The sequence below is a fragment of the Pocillopora verrucosa genome, chromosome 1 (genome assembly GCF_036669915.1).
Source record: "Pocillopora verrucosa isolate sample1 chromosome 1, ASM3666991v2, whole genome shotgun sequence".
In the NCBI taxonomy this organism is placed as follows: Eukaryota; Metazoa; Cnidaria; class Anthozoa; order Scleractinia; family Pocilloporidae; genus Pocillopora; species Pocillopora verrucosa.
Window position 1 is genome coordinate 20,502,004 of NC_089312.1, and position 19,304 is coordinate 20,521,307.

Below are 19,304 nucleotides of genomic sequence, written 5' to 3' on the forward strand. Positions count from 1 at the left end.
TTATGCAGGCTTGGACCAACAGAACATGTTGTGGACTTACTTTCCATTATGCTTCGCTCGCTCTCAATTGATTTGGTTATCTTGCAATAGCTTTCGTTAGCTTAAACATTTAGACAAAACCAGTACAACTTCATTCACATAATGGAACATTTTTGGGTCAGTTCCTAAAAATAGTCTCAGCCCGGTTTATGAACACTTGTTCAAGAATGGGTCATTTCCATGGAAAAAAAAAGACCTTTCTTGCCATGTGCCACGACTTGCCCTTCTAATCACACAAAGTTGACAGAGGAAGCCCCACCGGAGTTATTGACACATTTTCCTGAATTACCATCAATGAAATATTGCAATTTATCACCTATTATTTCGTTACAATTGAAAATGAGTCAGCTCAAGTGCCCAGAGGAGCATGTTTTGAACTTGCGCCAACCCCTTTTTTGATATACTTTTGAACGTTAGCCAGCGCTTATCTCCACAAAACTTGTTAGTGAGATAACTGTGTGCCAAACAAAGGATCCTTCATTGGGTTTCTAAGCATGTTGATTTCGCGCAACGCGAAGCTCATTTTTTAAGGAAGATCTTTTGTCTCAGTGGTAATGCCCGTTGGTTTTTTTTTTTAAAATGGCAAGAATTGATTCCATAATTACTACCTTTCATCAGTGCATTTGTGTGGGCATAATTTATCTTTGTGTTACTTTCCTGTTCTATGGCCAAAAAAAAGAGAGAGATGCAAAAAATTGGTCGAATAGCTCAAGTCTGCGGTTAATAACCTTTGCGGTGCCGGTAAATGATATCAATTGACACTTTTACACAATGAAGATATGTGTTTACTTCACTCTTCAATATAAAGACGTGTTTTTTTGTATTACAAGCCGTTGCAACGAGAACTCAGGCTTTAGAAATGTTCTTTTTCAAGTGTCTTGTAGCCCTCTCATGCTTTTTGAGAGGTCAATTCATTTGAAAGCCTGGTCATTTCGTCTGATTGCAACAAGAAGTTTCTTGTTTTTTAATCTTATGACAAATCTGTTCCTCTCTTTTGTTCAAACCCAAAGTCGATGATTGTATGAATTTGACCTAGCGGGAAGTTGATTACTCTTTTCAATAAACTGACCATAAAATGTACATCAAATGGAGCAGCATGTACTGATTGCTTAAGCCTTACGAGAAATACAATGTAAACGTCTAGGCTTCTTGTACACGCGTGGTTTGCCGGAAAAGAGGTTTGCAGGGTGTCTTAAATACTATTTGCGCATTGTAGTCGTGCTCTATTCAGGTGCGCCTAATTACATGCTAATAGCTCCATGTAACTCGCTTTGTGCTGCCGCGTTAAGTACGTTGGCAAAGTTGTTTCCTCTCTGCCAAAGAGTATATGCAATTTGATACCGGTCCAGCTAAAGCTTATGACCACAAGGTGATCTTTTAACTCTTACTTCAACCACGTTCCGATATATTTTTTTCATCGATCGACAAAAACCTTGCTTGGTGCCCCTTTCATAATTTCTTTTCTTCTATTGCAAAGCTAAATGTTTTGCAGATTTTGAACAGTAAGTAACATCCACGCAATGCAGAGTGTTACATAAAACCTTCCTTATACATCTCAAGACCCGCCTTGAAGTTGCCTCTAGAGCAAAGTCCTTTTGGAAATTTTGTTTGATCGTGTCCACGCAAGATTTACTGAGTGACGTATTTGGTCTTCACGGATTAATCCGCAATCTGTTGGGATTATAAGACAACATGCAGGAGTATTTAATGTTGACTTACAACAAGCGCTGGGATTTAAGCTTAATTAGGCTCGAAAGCCCTAAAACTAATATCCAGTGTGTTTATTTGGAGAAAGAAATTAGGTAACGTGTTTAGTTCAAGAATCCGTCGTCAAGATCAAATTGAAAGCAATGAGATATTGGCAAGCGCCAGGTAGACTGCTTGCTTTAAACCGCATTGTTACCGGCATGTTGTTCATTAATTTCAATTAATGTATGTAAGATGTTTATCGACGTGGTGTTAGTGAACGCGCTTTCTGTTTGTTTCGGCTTGTGTTAGATTATTTTTGTCGCAGAAAATTTTTGTCATCTTTCATCTATTGTGAGAGAAGATCAAACGATTTGGGTGCGACTTTGTTAAATCAAGTTGACGTTTCCCAATCTTGGGTAATTTTTCTTACTTACCAGGCTTGGAACGTTTACTCTAAGATCAACGCAGGTTGCTGATCAAGTTTTATTCTGTTTTTATTAAAGCCAACTTTAGCCATCGAGTTAACTGCCGCATGTATGTAACTGCTTCAAAATATCAGGCTCAGTATCTGTGTTGTTGAAGGCCTGCAATATGAGAAGCTCTGACTTCAAAAACGTAAGCTACATTTGTACGGTGATGTTGTCGTTTCGTTTTGAATACGTTTTATTTTGACAAATTCAAGAAAGGAATTTTTACATAATTCGATAACCAATTTAACAATCACGTTGTAGAATGTGATACCGGAATCCCGCAAATACAACTACTGTTTCTGAAATATTCGGATCACGATAGTAATCGACCCAGTCTCTTGATGCCAGTATTACGGTAGTAATGGACCCAGTCTCTTGATGCCATTCAGTATTAAAGTTACACTGAAATAAAATCTTATTTCGTATATATCCATCTCTTATCATTTTAGATTGTTTACCCTTCTTTTTTCCTTTCGTTCCTTCATGATTTTATTTAGGTTTTCGTCAGTGGCAAGACCATTGTCAGCTATTGATTCACGGGCTTCCCATCCTATGTAACTTTCCTCCCCTTTAGCAGCCTTGAATGAAGAAATATATTAAATTGTTATGGGCCACTAAGAGAAATCGGGTTGGAATCATTTTGCGAGTGCTACGTAACCTACTTGTCTACGGTAGAAACCTTTTCGTCTCAAGGGTTTAACTTAGAATTTGAAAATAGTGGACACTCTCTGATAATATAGCAAAGAAAGTATATCCGAATTCCAAAGGGGGAGTTGAGGAATGACACCAAGTACACCATGAAAACTAGGGTTAAATTCAAATGAGTTGTCAAAGCTTTAAACCCGGTGATAACGATTGTATAGTTTGATCTACCGAGTGAGGTTAACCCTTTACACCCTAACATTACTATGCATATCTCCATACTATTCTCTTTACATTTCCCAATGTGTTGACGAAGAGAATAGCTCTTTTCGCGGTTAATTGCCCGCTGAAGTTACTATCGCGGGCAGGCGCGAAAGCGAGGCAATTTCGGGTTAATACCGTTAAAAGCACGAAGAAAAAACGTGCAAGTCAAATAGCAAAAATCATTGTGGTTATTTTACGGTCGGTTTATTTCATTTCTCATGTAAAACAATTTCGTCTGTAAAGACGTGGAAGTATTGCTCCGTGTTTGGCTCTGACAACAGCGAAAGGAAAAATCGCGTGCGTGCAAGGCTGCAAAAAGTCTCATTCAAAGGAAAAGTGTACCCACGAGAGGAAATACCCCGAATTACAAAATATTTTGTTCTTCCCCTTCCTAAAAGATGCAGAATTACAGAGGAAGTGGTTTAACTTTTTAAGGAGGGAAGACATCAAAAGCGTAAGGCAAATTACATCGAATCACATGATTTGTTCAATTCATTCTAAAGGAGGAGTGGGATATCGTAGGGCAGATCCAGTTCCAACCATGTATAATGATCGTGCGATGGCGCTTCGCTTCAACATGACTACAACAAGGCGTAAAGCGCTTCGTAAAGTTTATAGCCCTGTGAGCCTTTGTAAGCTTTTTATCTATCGTGATCATAGCCACCCTTCATAATCATGTGGTTGTTTAGATCTGCGTAGGTAAACGTTAGAGCATTTAAAGAATCCTACGACTATCCCTGTTTGATCGATGATACTAGTGGCGGACGGCCTTAATCTGGCGTATCGTGTTTAGATAGAATAGGCTCTGACGTATCCTCTCTATCCACAGAAATTTCTTGCAGGCGTAATTTCCAGGCTTGGAATGCGAGATTTGAGAGTTGTTCTTTGTTGTGCGCTTTGCCCAGATCACTTGTTTGGACGCCGTGTAGTGCTAAATCTTTTCTTAAAACAACTCCTTTCTGTCAGCTAAAGTAATTCCTATCGATTTCCTCGAACGATTTTTCTTCGAGATTCCGCATAAATGCGCCAAAGCCATCGTTAGAGGCCAAATCAGAAGTCTGTACAGAAGAACATGAGGCCGCTATTTCTTTCTGGCCCTAATTTGCGTCGACTTTGTGTTGGTCTACAGTATTGTATTTAGCGGTGTAGCGAACCGCGAAAAGAGCCATTTGTTTGACAATCAAGACCTTTAATTGGTCATAGTTTTCTTTACTCTCGTGACCTTAATGTGTGATTCGGGCGTGAGTTCTAAGGAGAAATTAAATGCTTGTCACTTTCAGTGGTCAAAGGGCTAAGTATGAAAGAGGACTGATGCTTGCAATAATGAGTCTGACAACAGTTGCACAACCACAAACGCTAAGAATTATAGTAGTGTCAAATAAGTACCTACTATTCCTTCTCCGTCTGTTGCAGACGGCATATTGTGAAATAGACATTAGATTTGACAATCGCTTTCAAAAACCATGGATTGGTCGCTGGCCTAGTTCACTGGATTTTATCAATTTTAAATACAAATGAAAAGTTAATTTGGTAGTACTGGCTGTATGATCACCAGACTAAACAAGCTTCCGCCAAGAATCCTTTGCAGCTGCAAACTGTAGATATAAAATTTAATTAACCTTGTTTTTTTTTAATCAGGTTTCTAAATTTTCAAACTAGTGAACTGCATCCAAGCTTGGGTTTAGAGACAAAGGGATGAAGTGCATGGTATCTCAGGTAAGATTTATTTTCAGTGTTTAATTTTCACTCAAGCGTACTTCTTTGGTTCCTTATGTGATACAGCTTTTTAAGTAACCTTATTTTTATACATAAATATATTTATAAATTGGAAGTCTGTGTATTGATTCTTCCGTTTTACAGTGCTCGATACGTAGAAGTAGAGCGCGATATATGTTGCGATAGGGGAAAAAACAGAAAGACTCAAGGTATACTCTTCAAAGTATAGTCTCTCTGTTTTTTTCCCCTATCGCAACATATATATATGAATTGATGACTGAATGAAAGCATAAATGAATGAAACTTCATTTAGCCATGGTATCCATCATTACTAAGGAGTGCTCTCTTAGGGAGCCGTGTAATACAACTGTGATTTAAGTAGCACTATGATTACCTAAAGAGTTCATTTGTCTAACAAACTATCATTAACATATCTTACAGTGAATCGTATTCTAAACTTTATTGCATACAAATTATTTTAACTAGTGGCCTGCTTAGCACAGTTTTTGACGGAATGTATACAAAACTTTTTTTGCATGAATGCGTGTTTATTATTTCATATCTGCAGTTGTTGTTAAATTTCTCATTTTAATTTATTAAGGGGGGTGAATAGGAAAACGGATCCGCGAAATCCCACAGTAGATTTGCCCGGATTTTGGATTTATGGCGAACTTTTAACAGATTCGCTGATCCTGTAGCGGTTTCCGGTTTTCATCGATTTTGGGCCCTGATTTTGGATTTTACTTATGACGAAGTTCGGATCGTGGATCTCAGCGTCAGAAATGAAACAGTTTTTTTTTCTGGTTTTGTTTGGATGTGCGTTACTGTAGTATTTTTTTTGTCACGGACAACACTCACCGAATGTCACACAATCGGGAAATAGTAACGCGCTATGGTTAGGAACCTGTGACATGCTGCCAGCGGGACGTGTTGTCTTCGGGTTCTTGACAGTTTGGGTTGTATTACAATCATATTACTGAGTCGTACGTGGTACCTTTTTTTTTTCCCTAAGAAATTAATACTAAACCAGTGAGCAGAACTCTGCGAACAGTTGTTGTAAAACTTGTTTTATTCTCCGACGCGTTTCGTTTAACTGTCGAAGACTTCAGTCTTCAGGGAGTTTTACAAGTAAAAACTCAACGCCTCTATTTAGCAAACAGCTGTTTGCGAAGTGCTGCTCTCTAGTTTAGTGTTAAAAAGGTTACGAAATATTAAGGTACGTTTATTTTTACAAATCCCCGTGTCACGTAGCAAACGGATTCGGGTTTAACACTTTTTTTAAACGGATCGATAACAGCCTATCTGTGGATTTGCATACCCTTATTCACCCCCCCTCCCCCTCTTTATTTGTAGCTGTGTATTTTTTAGGGGTATATACTTAATAATATGACTAATTGTATAGAATTCTGCTGTTAGTTGATAAACCTGGTCAAACGATGTTAAGTTTGATATAGTTGCCCTATCCATAAATTCAAACAGTCTTGGTATTATTGATGCGTTTATTGCAAAATAAATAAATAAATAAATGAATGACATCAAATTTAGCTTCAATAACGTGTACGCCTAAAATACAAACAGATAAAATGACAAAGAACTACCCGTTCAAAATTTTTTATGTGAAGAAGGGAAAATAGAAAGTATCTATATTTTTACTCGTTTCTATCGATGAAAGCTTAAAAAAAGACGTAGCTGAAGAAGTCTAATGAACAGTCTTGAAACAACATTTTCAGAATACCACAGCAGATTATATATGCGACGACATTATCCAGTTCCATGCAGTTCTAGTTCCAGTGTGTTCCTCCAAGAAGCTATCTTGTTGCTCCGAAGTAGCATTGTTGAATTGTCGTTCAATCAATGCCTCGAAACTAGCTTTCACTCATGTTCTTCTTTTCGCTTGTTCAATGTTCAATAGAGACTTTCAGAAACTTTGAGATGTTAATCCAGTGGCCCCTTTGGTGTGGCCGCTTTGATTCCCCATTGAAAAAGCATCTTTTTTTGTCATTACAGTATTGGGACAACGACAGACATGGGCTGGAGATTCTGTCAGTGTTAAGTTCTTGCCATCAGACATTTGCCCTAGCGATTTGCCAGCGTTTTTTGGTACTTCACTCCCTCAGAAGCTTTAACAGAATTAAAAGAAACAATTACAACAGGAAATGTTTTTCTTTTAAGCAGTACAAGAGAAGGCTTTACTGTGATCTCACTCGCAAATTCAGCTGGAATTCAGCTGTGTACATTCTATCGCAGCTTGTCATCCTACTACGTTTGTTTGCTTTGATTCTGGTACGTGTTGTCAACGAAATACTTGCATCTGGTGGCATCCAAACAGCTTTTGTTTTGACCAAGGTCCGCCATCAGAAGATTCGCCTTCATATGTATTCAAGAGAAATCTCAATGAAAGTTTTTCGGTATACATAAATAGTTGCTGAATGCTTTGGACGGACCTCTGTCGTTTGATCTAAATCTTTGGCTTTTATCTAAAACAAAATCTGCGTCAAAATTTGCGGTGGACTTTGAAACATCGGATTTAAATGAGGGAAGAAGCACATCAAAAGGAAGCAACTTCAAATTTAAACAGGACAAAATGGTGAATAATGGAAATTGATAGGGATTAAAAACGACATAGTTTGATGAATTTGCTCTTATTAGTTAACATGCGCAAAAAAGACTGTCTTTTAGGAATTGCTCTTTTAACCCTTTACTTCCTAGATCTGATTTTTAAATTCTCCCCACAAGCTGCGACACATTTTTTTTCTAATTAAGCGCGAGAATTTGGTGCTTGATCAAGACAGGAGAGATCAAGATAACAAATTCTACCTGATAAGTTTGAGTACTCTCATTGCCTGTTTGCTGGGTAATATGTGGATATCACAAAGATAAATTACATGTTCTTACTTCATGGAGTTGAAGGGTTAAAATGTTTATGTGTGGGAGTAGAAAGGGTGTCATAACAGCTGACGTTCACCCGAAGGTGTTCGACTTGTCATTTACTCAGTTGATGCCGGTCCAGGTTTACTATCAATGTCATTGTTTCTTTTCCTTTCTACCTGTCACTGCCCCAAATCGCAATAAGTTTTTTAGAATCTCCGAGAGAATAGTTTACATTAGTAAGTGGAAAATATTCCTGTGCCTCTTACGAAGCCACCGTCAGCAGAAACAAAAAATAGTTCTAACACTTTGAATTACGACGAACTCATTCTATCTATAGATGGCTTGTAGTAGCGGTTGAACACACATCAGCATATTACACATATATGTGATGAATCTAGGCTCATTTGGTTACCCATGTCTTTTAATGCTGCGGCTCTAAGCCACTCTTCATTCTCTTTTTGGATATAAGGTACTCTATTGTTACCCTTATGTTACTATGTATGTTCTAGGTTTTCCTTGAATAATCCAGTATCTCTCCATTGATCACTTTTTGTTGTGTTAAATTTAATTTATTTCATCTTTTTACAAATTTGGTAACGAATTTCCAAGATAAATACTCCTTAGAACCTATTTTGCCACTGTCATGTAAATTTGCCTGCAGTTACTTCAACAATATTCCTGAAATTCACCGATAGTGCAACCCTCTCTACAACACTCCTCAACAATATTAACTGAACGTGCTTTTCGTAGACTTCCATTGCTTTCAGAATGTATAAAACTTAGTGCCTCCTTTTCTTCCATCAAAGGCGATCCTGAAAATGCAACAAATTAGGCGATCATGTTTAGTGATTGAGAATTTCAGGCCACAAAAGAAACAATAAGATTCTCTTACTACGTTTCCTCTTTCCAACAGATTCGTCAATACACACTTTTGTGTAGACTTCTGTGATATGATCGCCACAGATATGGGCATCAATTCGACTAGATCCAACTTCATACGCCTTGACAAGTCTAGACCCTATCAAGACAAAATTGTTGTATGAATTGGAATTAAGCGCTTTTCAATCGAGTGTTGTAAATCCAAAATCGTGTCATCACTCAGGCGAATTATATAATGGTGAAAAAGGTGATCAATAACGAAGGAGGATGGAAAAAAGAACAAATAATTTCTTACACTCCAACTTTGTTACCTGTAACAGCCTCAAGACTTAAAACAATAGCCAGGAATGGCACAATGGTCCAAAGTAACGATTCCTTCATCTGAAAGAAGAACCGAAAGCACAACATTTTCTTTCAGTTCTTATATGCTCACAGGTGGTCTTAGTCTCAGTCCTCATTTTATTTAAAACTCGTTGGTCTCTACACTATATTTCCTCCCTTAACCCCCTCCCCCACCCGAACTTAATCATAAAAACTGTTGCAGTATAAGCTGACTTACCTTGATGATAAAACTTTGTCGGTTTTCCTTTTATAGAAGTAACCTCATTATCTTGTTTGATTCAACCTTCACTTTGTTTGATTCCACGACAAACTTAAGTTCAGTCACCGTGATTTTTCGGGTGTCTTAGATTTTTTCTCTTACCTCTGACTGTTATGATCAGCACTGATTAGGGTGTTTTTAATTATCGTGCGTCTGAAACTTATATGACGAGTGATTGTGAATAAATGAGAGGGGAGTGAAAATAAATCCCATGTTTTTCAATCTGATTATTTCAGGGCGGGCGTCCGCAGAAGTACAGGCGATGTTTTCCATTTCTATTGTTTACCTATTAGCGTACGTGTAGCCGTACCCGTAGGTTTGCGTAGGCGTTCCCTCGCTTCCGTTTCACCTGGGGGGGGGGGAGGGTAAGGCTACACGTAGGCTATTTACCTATTTAAATGTTCCGTTGTCCATTTAGAATTCTTTTGTTTACTACTCTTCGGCTGAAATACCATGAAAGGCCATGGAAAGGAGGATATGAGGCTAACAGACCTCTTCTTTTTTCTGTCAAAAACCGTGGAATTTGAAAACTAAAAAGTTACAGCGAACGGCAAGTATCTGGTTTTGAAAGCTTTCAAACCGAAACCAGATTCTGTATGAGACAATCATTCAAGCAGCAACCGGTGTGATAAACACCATAATATTAATTTTTGTCTTCACTAAAATTGAATAGTTTTTAAATTTCAAAATTAATTTCGGATGCAAATTTTTATTATTTGAAAAGATATTAAGAAGCTTCAAGATTAAAACCTAATTTAAACATTGAGGTTAAAGGAATAAGACCTGCAGCTGGGAAAATAACAGAGGAAGGTATTGATTGTTTTCATATCACCGATGCCGCAAATTTCATTGCAAATCTTTGTAACCGCTAATTTGTGATGTTAAGCTTCATGAGAGGAGTTTTTAAAACCTTGAGGTACTCGTTAACAAGTATTTGTTATAACAGCTCGAGTGTAACTAAAGAAAGATGACATGGATATGTCTTCCGCAGTATTTCCCGTTCCTTAAGTCAATATGCTTTATTATTTAAAAAATACTTTGCGGAGTTGTTATTCCTTTTTTTTACCAAAGGCCTTATTATGATACTCTTCACGTGTTGGTGCTTCTAACTAGCAACTGAATTATAGCGATGCAATCTGGTGTGATGTTAAAGGAAATGTGACTGGTACAAGGAATTGTAACAATTTATTCACTTTTTCGTTTGCCTTTACCTTTTGTCTACTCCTAAGATGATACTACTTTCGAAGTTACGAATAAGATAAAATTACCATTTTGAAAATCAACAATGCTGGTTTCGAATAATGTGTCCTAAACGTTATGGAAATAATCAATCCTAGATCCTTCTAATAAGGCTAGATTTAATCAACGCTCACTGACAGAAATATAAGTTATTTACTTGAGACATGTCCTGTCGCTGAGGCATTTAGCTGGTGAGGTTAACTAGGGAACTGAATACGTATCTTTAAATTTTTAGAGTTTGTATGGTTTTTGGTCGATCATAACATACACTGCACCTCTCTGCCTTGGAGGAAAAGTGCAACAGATTCTGCTTGACCAAATCATTTCGAAGTACTAATCGGAAGGTCGTACTGGGTCGACCCCTATTGGAGGTACTCAGAGTTCTTTTTCTCCGAGTATGCCAGTGTCATTAATTGAATAACATCATTCAATTCAGCTCTCGCAGTTAATTTCAACTCGTTACAGCGCATCTTACTCACCATATGTTGTATTCTCGGTATTGGTGGCGCTGGGCCTCCCAAAAAGCAGTTTAACTTGGTGCGTCAAAACAAGCTTCTCTTTTTACTCCCGGGTAGATATAAAGAAATTTGTTTTGGCCGTGTCGAGTTTTATTCAAGTTTAATTGGATAACACCTGTCTGAGAAAAAAAAAAGGTCTTATTATGTTTAAACTAATTTCCCCAAACGGCTTTTGTTCGTTAAATTCGCTTCCGTTGCGCACCATTGTGCTGCTATTTTTCGTCTGTCAACACAGATAGCAAATTCTTTGAGGCCATTCGCGCTCCAGCGGGCGGAATACTTTACGAAAGCTTTTCTATTTGATCAGCTGCATTGTACAAAATGCGAAAATGCGAATCAAATGGTGAAAATAAACACTTAACAAGTAAAATAAATGTATCAAGAGGGGAAAATAGCGAAGAAAAACAGACCAACCGCCGACAGTTTTTCATTTTTTACGTTGAGAAATAACATGATATCGTCTTGTTTATCGTCTATTCTTCCTCCAGAGTGCTCAAAAAAATGCAGACGGACGGATGAATTCAGTGATCTCTAGATAAAAAAGCCTGATATTCCTCCCGTAAAAATTGGTTTGTAAAATGTCTTGGTAACTTTTTGACTTCCTTTGAAGGGAAGTCGAACAGCTACCAAGGAAAAAACAGTTCAATCCACGCCTTTGTAAAGTAAATACTTGTATAACTGAACAAAAACGCTGTCGTGTATACTGTCTACGCGACAGCGTTTTTTAATCAGTTACTCAATGTAACTGACGCCAACCATATCCGCCCAATATTTTATTTTTAACTGTTTTGAATAAAAAACAAAACTACACAAGAAACAAGACTTCTAACGCCACTAGACTCCCTCGTTTTGGAAAGATCTGTTTTTAAATTTATTTATAAAACGGAATTTGGGGACGTTCTTGATCTACGAATACTGTTAAGAGCAATTATTAAAGAATAAGAACGCTTATTAAAGATTTAAGAATTTTATGTGAATGAAGGTTGGAATTTTCCATACTACCGAAATAATGAAACAACGCTTTTTGTCGAGTATCGGTGAATTGAATAGCTAAATTGTCTGTATTCCGTTAAGATTCTTAAGTAGCATTTTTGTTTTGTTTGTTTCCTTGTTTCTTTTTTTTTCTACCACTCTACAAAACCTCTGTTCGCGAGTCGGGTCTATTTTTGTAAAATTTTCGGGGAAAATAGGGCCACACTGGAATCGACCTACAAGTAATGTTTTCTTTTTGCCGATTGTGTAAGCCAAGCGATAGACTTTCAGAGAAAGTCAAAGAGCTGGTGTGCCCCTCTTTCTGGAACACGTGGGAGCTATGAGGCTTTAGGAACAGTGTAAATACAATCATGGACAGACATGTTGAGATACTTTGAGCGAAAATTCACCCTTCTGCGAGTAATGTGTTCTTTTCCCTTTGCGGTTTTCCCTCTTTCCCTCTCCCTTACACACACGCGCACAAGCACAGTCACTCACCTTTACAGTGTCGATTTAACCTCTCTGATAATTGCCTTCGCTGTTAACATTGACTAGGGGGAGGGGAAGGAGACCAGTTACCTTTTAAGTAGCGCACATGTAAAAAATGCGAGCGTAGTTTTTAGCATTTGCTTTGAAGGTGTCCTAAAGTCTTTTAGTAGTATTTCAGTTGTGATAGTGATTGGGCCCAGCTGTTGGGAGTCATTACTATACTCGTGATGCTTACCTGACACAGCTGTGTATATTATTCGCATATAGTTACCACGGGATAAGAAATATTCTGTTTTCAGAAAAACCCGGTACTTATATTCGGGTATCAAGGAATAGTTTCTTAGTGACGTCCATTGTTTTGGCTTATACAGCTAACGAAAAACGGAAATATTTCTGAAAACCTACTGCCTTTCATCTCCCTAGTGCCGCAGGTAGCGTCCTGAATATTAAGTCTAAATATTTGATTCTCCCAAGAAGAGGCAAATGAATGAGGAGTCTGGCTAAAGGGGCATTATACAGTAAGTGAACCTGTTCAGCCAAATTGTGAAAAGGAGAGATTTCAAAAAAACCCTGCCTGATGGGGTCTCTAATGAAGGTTGGGTGGAAAATTTAATCAAATTTTTTTGAGAGTGAGAAAGGAAAAAGGGTTGTCAACAGTGTGTGGCAGTCTTATGGCAACCTTACCTTAAGTGTAAACAACTGCGTAGCAAAGTGAATAAAAGTAGCTCCTCATTTATAATTGCCCTTCATAAAAGAATAATAATAATAAAAAAGAACGCATTTGAAAACTTCTATCAAAAAAAATTAATTTATGACGAGTTTACTTATTTGGCATGACCCAGTATGCTGGCATCATTTGGAACCTAAGGTTGGAAATAGAACATCCATCAATTATTGTCAACTTTTGCTAACATAACAGTGCCCTTTTGTCATAGATATAGTCAAATTTTATCTCTCAGTAGTAAGAAGTATGCTGATGTAAATTTAGTTGAAGGGCAATTAAGAGGTTTTTTGGAGTTAGCGTGTTCAGGAACCCATGACTCCTGAAGTTTTTCTATAGGGTACCACTTTCTCTATTTGGGGGAGGGAGCCAGGAACGGATTTGTCTCATTTATATTTGGCCTAGTTTATTTGTGCATTTTGTAATGACATATTTTTGCGTGGCAAGTTTATAGGGAAAGTTACATGACAAATACAGACGAGCAGACAGTTTGAAACAGCATATGACAATACCTTTTTGGAGGAAAGCACTTATGATATTTCAAATAGCGCAAGATTTCGATTTTATGTTACTCTGAATGGTGCACCTTTTTAAGACGCTCGATAGATAGATTTATCTTGGTGTGAAGTCAAATAAGTAGGGATCAGACCCACTGTCGTTCTTGATCTCCATGCACTGTAGAGCAATTCAATTATACTTTAAGCCTAAGTTTATCTTTTCTTGCAGATAGAGAGTTTATCTGAGCCGGCTTCTGACAAGGGTTTGCTCTTTTTTATCTCTGTCGACAAAAGGGAAACAAAAATTTTGTTACTATCAACAAAAACCTGCATAGTATTCGATCAAGAGCGTGGCGAATCACTTTGCCCTTTATTGAAAAGGAAAAAAAGGAGATACTGTAAACACCTGTTCTGTGCGGAAATTTAAAACGCCAAAAGATACAATGATATGTTTTCCTGATGTTTACTTGGTATTATTGCCCAAAGTGAAACGATTTCACAAAGGTAGGGCGTGTGCGTTTGTCGGATATCCTGTAAGTTACGATATCCTACCCTTAACAATTTTAATTTCTTTGTTTCTCGTGCTTATTTTCCAAACAATCAAAGAAACAACCAATTACAATTTAAGTCCAGGATAGAGGGATTTTCCCTCTAAACAAAAGTATATTTTGATGTAAATTGAAACAATTCAAAGAGCAATTTTCACTTAATAACCTAACTTTTATGATCTCGTAATCTTAGTCAGTTTACAAATCTAATCTTTGGTTTATCGTCATTTCACGCCTAAACGACGACTTAACTGTACAAATACATCTTAATATATAACATACAACCGATCCACAACATATAAACTGGAAATTTCAATGTAAAAGTGATTGCTGGCGAAGGCTTGCCAGCAATAAGTTGGATTTATTTTGAATAGTCAGTCAAGTTAGGTATTGTCAGCAATGTTCGAAGATTTCTTCCAAGTTGCATCCCTCAGCGCAGCACTCCTGCACAATATTTGCACTGCGGGCGCTTCTTGCAGGGCTTCTGGTATGTCTTGAGGACCGTTTGAAGTGTAAAGCGTGGTTTTCGTCCATTCCTGCTAATCCTAACGACATCAGGAAAACGACAGTTAGTTAAACGGCAAAAGTCAAGCAAGATTAACATTTACTTGGCTCTTTTAAAATAAATTTATAAAATGATTCAAATAGTACGCGCGCTCCGATTTGGCCATAAAACCATTTTACATGAGCGTATGTAAACATGGTTTTCGTTCCTCTTTCATTAGTTATTTTATAAAAGAAATGTAAAATGGTTTCCGTGTTTACATAGCCTGATGTAAACACTAGGGAGGTTGGGAGAACACTCGATAAGCTGGAAACCACTCCGCTACGACGCGAAGCGGAGTGGTTTCCAGCTTATCGAGTGTTCTCCCAACCTCCCAAGTGTTTACATCAGGCTATGTAAACACGGAAACCATTTTACATTTCTTCATTATAAGTGATGTATCAATTTTTATTATAACTGCGCCTACCGAATCCGACGACGCGGAAGAATTGCTGATTAGCAACCTTCAAATGTTGTTTTAAAACTACTCCTGTTAAATCTGCTAGTGTTCTATCACTTGTGCTGAAATGTGCGCCTCTCTCTATCTATTTTGTGATAGATGGTGAGTAATGTGAGTAGCCTGACAGTTTGCGGTTGTTAACAAAATAATAATTAAAAAAATGTAATAGAGATGTAAGCCCTAAGCCATCACGCGAGAGATATCTCAAGCTCCTGATCTAATTATTAATTAGAAAAAAAAATCGATATCCACTTACAGCGTCTCGTTTGCGGTTGACAGATCATGCCTCTTACAATAATGATATGCTTTCCAAACTATTTAGAATATTGGGCGACGTCCTTTCTCATATGCTTTAAATCCGTAGTTTTCAACGACTCCTGTCAACTTGCATCCCTCATTACAGCACTCCTCCACAGATTTCTACTGGTGTCTTCTGTAAAATTGGGACTGAAGGAAGCTTAAAGCTTCGTTTCTGTCCATTATTGGTGATCCTAACGACATCAGAAATATGAGAGTTGGCTAAACGGATAAACTCTTGCGCAATAAAGATTAGCCGGTTTTAGTGATTAGCAATTAGCTTCATGCAGCCTAAAATCGCCCAAATACTTAGACGCTATCAAAACACAATTTTTTTTATGAATTGGAACTGAGAGCTCAGTTCTGGCGAATTACATTTTACAATGGCGGAAAGTGGATCAGTTACGAAAGAAGGATGGAAGAAAGGCGCTGATAGTATCTCGTTACTTGTACAGTCAGCTGTAACAGCTTAAAGACTTAAAACAAAAGCCAGGAGAGGCACAGTGATCCAAAGAAAGAAATCCTCCATCTGAAAGAAGAACAGAAAGCACATTTCTTTTCCTTTTATTTGCTTTCACTCCAAGTAGTTAAGTCTCAACCGTTATGTCACTAATAACTCGTTGGACACGCCTAGCGTAGAAACGAGTAAATGTGAACGACTCGGTTTGTAAATATGTCACTCGCTTACTCTATTGAGGCCTGTGACGCCATTAAGAGGGTTGCTTACTGGAGTAAGAGAGTCAAAGGTTTTTCATCTGAAGGCAACACACTTCCAAATTTTTTTTTCTTTTTTTTATACCTTGTGATATGCAATACCAAACTACGATAATGAAAACTTTTTTCTTTGACGCGAAACATCGAGATGACGGGTAAATTGATAGGCCTTGGTTTAAGACCATCTCTCACACGAACGGTTGATTGAAATTAAACGATAAAATTGATAAAAAGTGGACTGTGTTACCGCATATGAATTTTGATCGCAAGCTAAAAATGAATTTCTGAAAACAGGATATATCTCTAATTCCAAAACCTTCTTTTCCTTCTCTTTTGCATTTTATGCTTTTTGTTTTTAACATTTTAGCTAAATGTTCAATGTCTCCTTCAAACTAATAGTTATTATGTTAGTAATGACCGTGTCATGATGCCTGACTGTTTTTGCTGTAAAGGTACCGGGTGACGTGGCCTTGTGACGTATGTCGAGGAAAGGAACCTAAGATTTGGGTTTGATTAACTCTCCCTCCGAACTGGCGACTGAAAATGAAAGTCGCTGAATATTAAACTACACTCAGGAACTTTATATCAGTAAAGAAAAAAACGTCCTTTTGCTGATTATCATCAGGTAACTACTAGTGAAACTATTACAGGGCCAAAAAGCTTTTAACTCGCTACTTCAAAACGAGCGTCGCTTTTTGCTCCCGTATAGAGTTAAAGAAATCTGCTTTGGTTGAGTTCTATCAAATTTTGTATGAAAAAGAGCTGTCTGAGATACAAAAAGGTCTTATGGTGTTCAAACTAATTTCCACAAACTGTTTCTGTTCGTTAAACTCTCTTCCGTCGTGCGCCATTGAGCTGCCATTTTCTCTCTGTCGATACAGAGTCCAATACATGACCGGGTCTCGTAAATCCAAGAAAGTTGTTCCTGTTTTTGCTGTCAGTTAGAGTACTTTTTTAAATATAAAGATATTTCTTGGACATTTTTTTTTCGCAATTTATTGATAGCTTCTGGTACCACGCGATTACTGGTAACCCCGACAAATTTGCATTTTGACTTTGTGCATGTTCTGCGATTTGTCCTAAATTTTTATTCCTGAAGAAAACCTAAAGAGTAAAGCTTTCATTAAAAATTGGGCAAAGAAGAGAAAAACAGGCGGGATTGTGCATCAAGGAAACCCTGATGCAACTGTGATGGAAGTTGAAAATGTCATGAACAAAATGTTTTACCCCGAAATGTAAATATAACATTTTTCTTTTAAGTTACGTAACTTACAGGATATCTTGGTTTGTTACACGTTCTCTTCGCCCTACCATGGAGCAAAAGTAGGTCTGCAAACTGATAGGTGTTCAAACTGTTTTCCTTAAACGGTTACTGTTCGTTAAACTCGCTTCCCTTACGCGCCATCGTACTGCTATTATCTTTTGTTACCATGGGAGACAGTTCTTTGAGGCCATTTGCGCTCCAGCGGGCGGAATACTCTACGAAAGCTTTTCTCTTTAATCAGCTGCACTGTACAAAGTGCGAATTAATTGATGAAACTAAACACTTCGCAAGCCACCTACACTTTATTAGTCGTGGTTTTGGGGGAAAACATGATGTCGTCTGGTTTATCCTCTCTTCTTCCTCCACAATACTTCTGGAACTGTAGACGGACGGATGAATTTGGTGATCTTTAAACGACAGAGTCAGATATTTAACCCGTAAAAATTTGGTTTGTAGGATGTTTGTTGATGTATTGTCTTATCTGGTTATTTCTCAGGAAAAAGACCAATCCACACCTTTGTTAAGTAATTATTTGTATTGTAAGCTGTGCGCTGCAATACCGGGAATTTCCGCACATTCATAGCCTGTTTGTCCTATCTATACACTACTTTTCACTCGCCTTGTTTTGTTTCCGTTTAGCTTTGGAATACTTTGGTTTAACAAAAGAAACTTTCGAAGGTTTGGTTACCCAATTAAATAGTAATTGAATGGCCAAGTCATTGAGTTTGTACACCCCCTCCCCCCCCCAGATTGGCTTGAAGTAAAACAAAACAAAAAAATGCTGATGTGTATGCGGGGGTTAACTGACGTTAGCCACATCCGTCACCTATTTTGTTTCTAAAGGATTTAAATAAAAAAACATAGCTTTATAATAAACGAGCCTCCTTACAACACCACTAGACTGTAGGGGGAAAGCCCTTTGTCACTCGTTTGGGAAGTACTATAGTTAAAGTTATTTTTAAAGCGGAAAGCTTTTCTGAAAAATAATATTAAGGTTAAATTTTATTCAGACAAAATTTGGAACGCTCTTGATCGAGATACCAGTTTGCAAGAATACCAAAGCAATTGTTAAAGAATAGGAACGCTCACAGGATTGAGGAATTTTATGTGAACAAAAGTTGGAGTTTTCCTTATTTGGCCCTCTCCCTAGAACACGGGAACCCGAAAGGGCTTTAGGAACAGTGTAACTGCACAATCTTGGGCATAATTTTTAAGACCCTTCGTGTGACCCTCCCCCCCTCCCCCCTCCCCTTACACACACGCGCACACCCGAGTACACTTCCCCCTTGCAGTGTGATCTCTTTGATCATTTCTTCCCATTCTCTGTTTTTTCCCCTTTCCCCCCTCCCCCCCCCCTCCAAAACTCAGAGTAACAGAGAATCGATGCGTCCTCTTTGATTCTTTCACTTGTATATAAATATAAATGTATATATATATATATATATAACAAAATATGGAAACGGCACCATTTAGAACGTAAGAGTGGAGATGGAACATCGATTATTGTTTTGTCGGTTTTTGCGAACATAGCAGTGCCCTTATATTCAAGAAACAGTTTTTTTATATCTTCCAGTAGCAGCAAGCATGCTGATGTTAATTTAGTTCAAGGAAAATCCAGAGGTTCTTTGGAGTTTATGTGTTTCTATAGTTTGGGGTGCTACTTTCTCTATTTGGGGGAGGGAGCGAGGCACGTAGTTTGGTAGTTTTCGTGACGTTTTCGCAATATCATAGCCCAAAACGAAACGATTATACGAAGGCAGGGCGTTTACTGCATGATAACGGTCGGATATCTTGAGATCAATTTTTGCAGATACCTTTAACATTTTTAATTTCTTCGTTTTTCGAGCCTTGTTCGCCAAACAATCAAAGA

The 19,304-nt window shown here is 37.8% G+C and overlaps 1 long non-coding RNA gene across 1 annotated transcript in view; it reads left to right on the top strand.

The window, feature by feature from the left end:
• LOC131781186 (uncharacterized) overlaps nt 1-8,314 on the top strand; it is a 30,155-nt gene extending 21,841 nt beyond the window's left edge. The window contains exons 3-4 of the long non-coding RNA XR_009339937.2: nt 4,743-4,820; nt 6,828-8,314. This is a non-coding gene — a long non-coding RNA (uncharacterized lncRNA). The remainder of the gene's footprint in view (nt 1-4,742; nt 4,821-6,827) is intronic.
• The last annotated feature ends 10,990 nt before the right edge of the window (nt 8,315-19,304 follow it).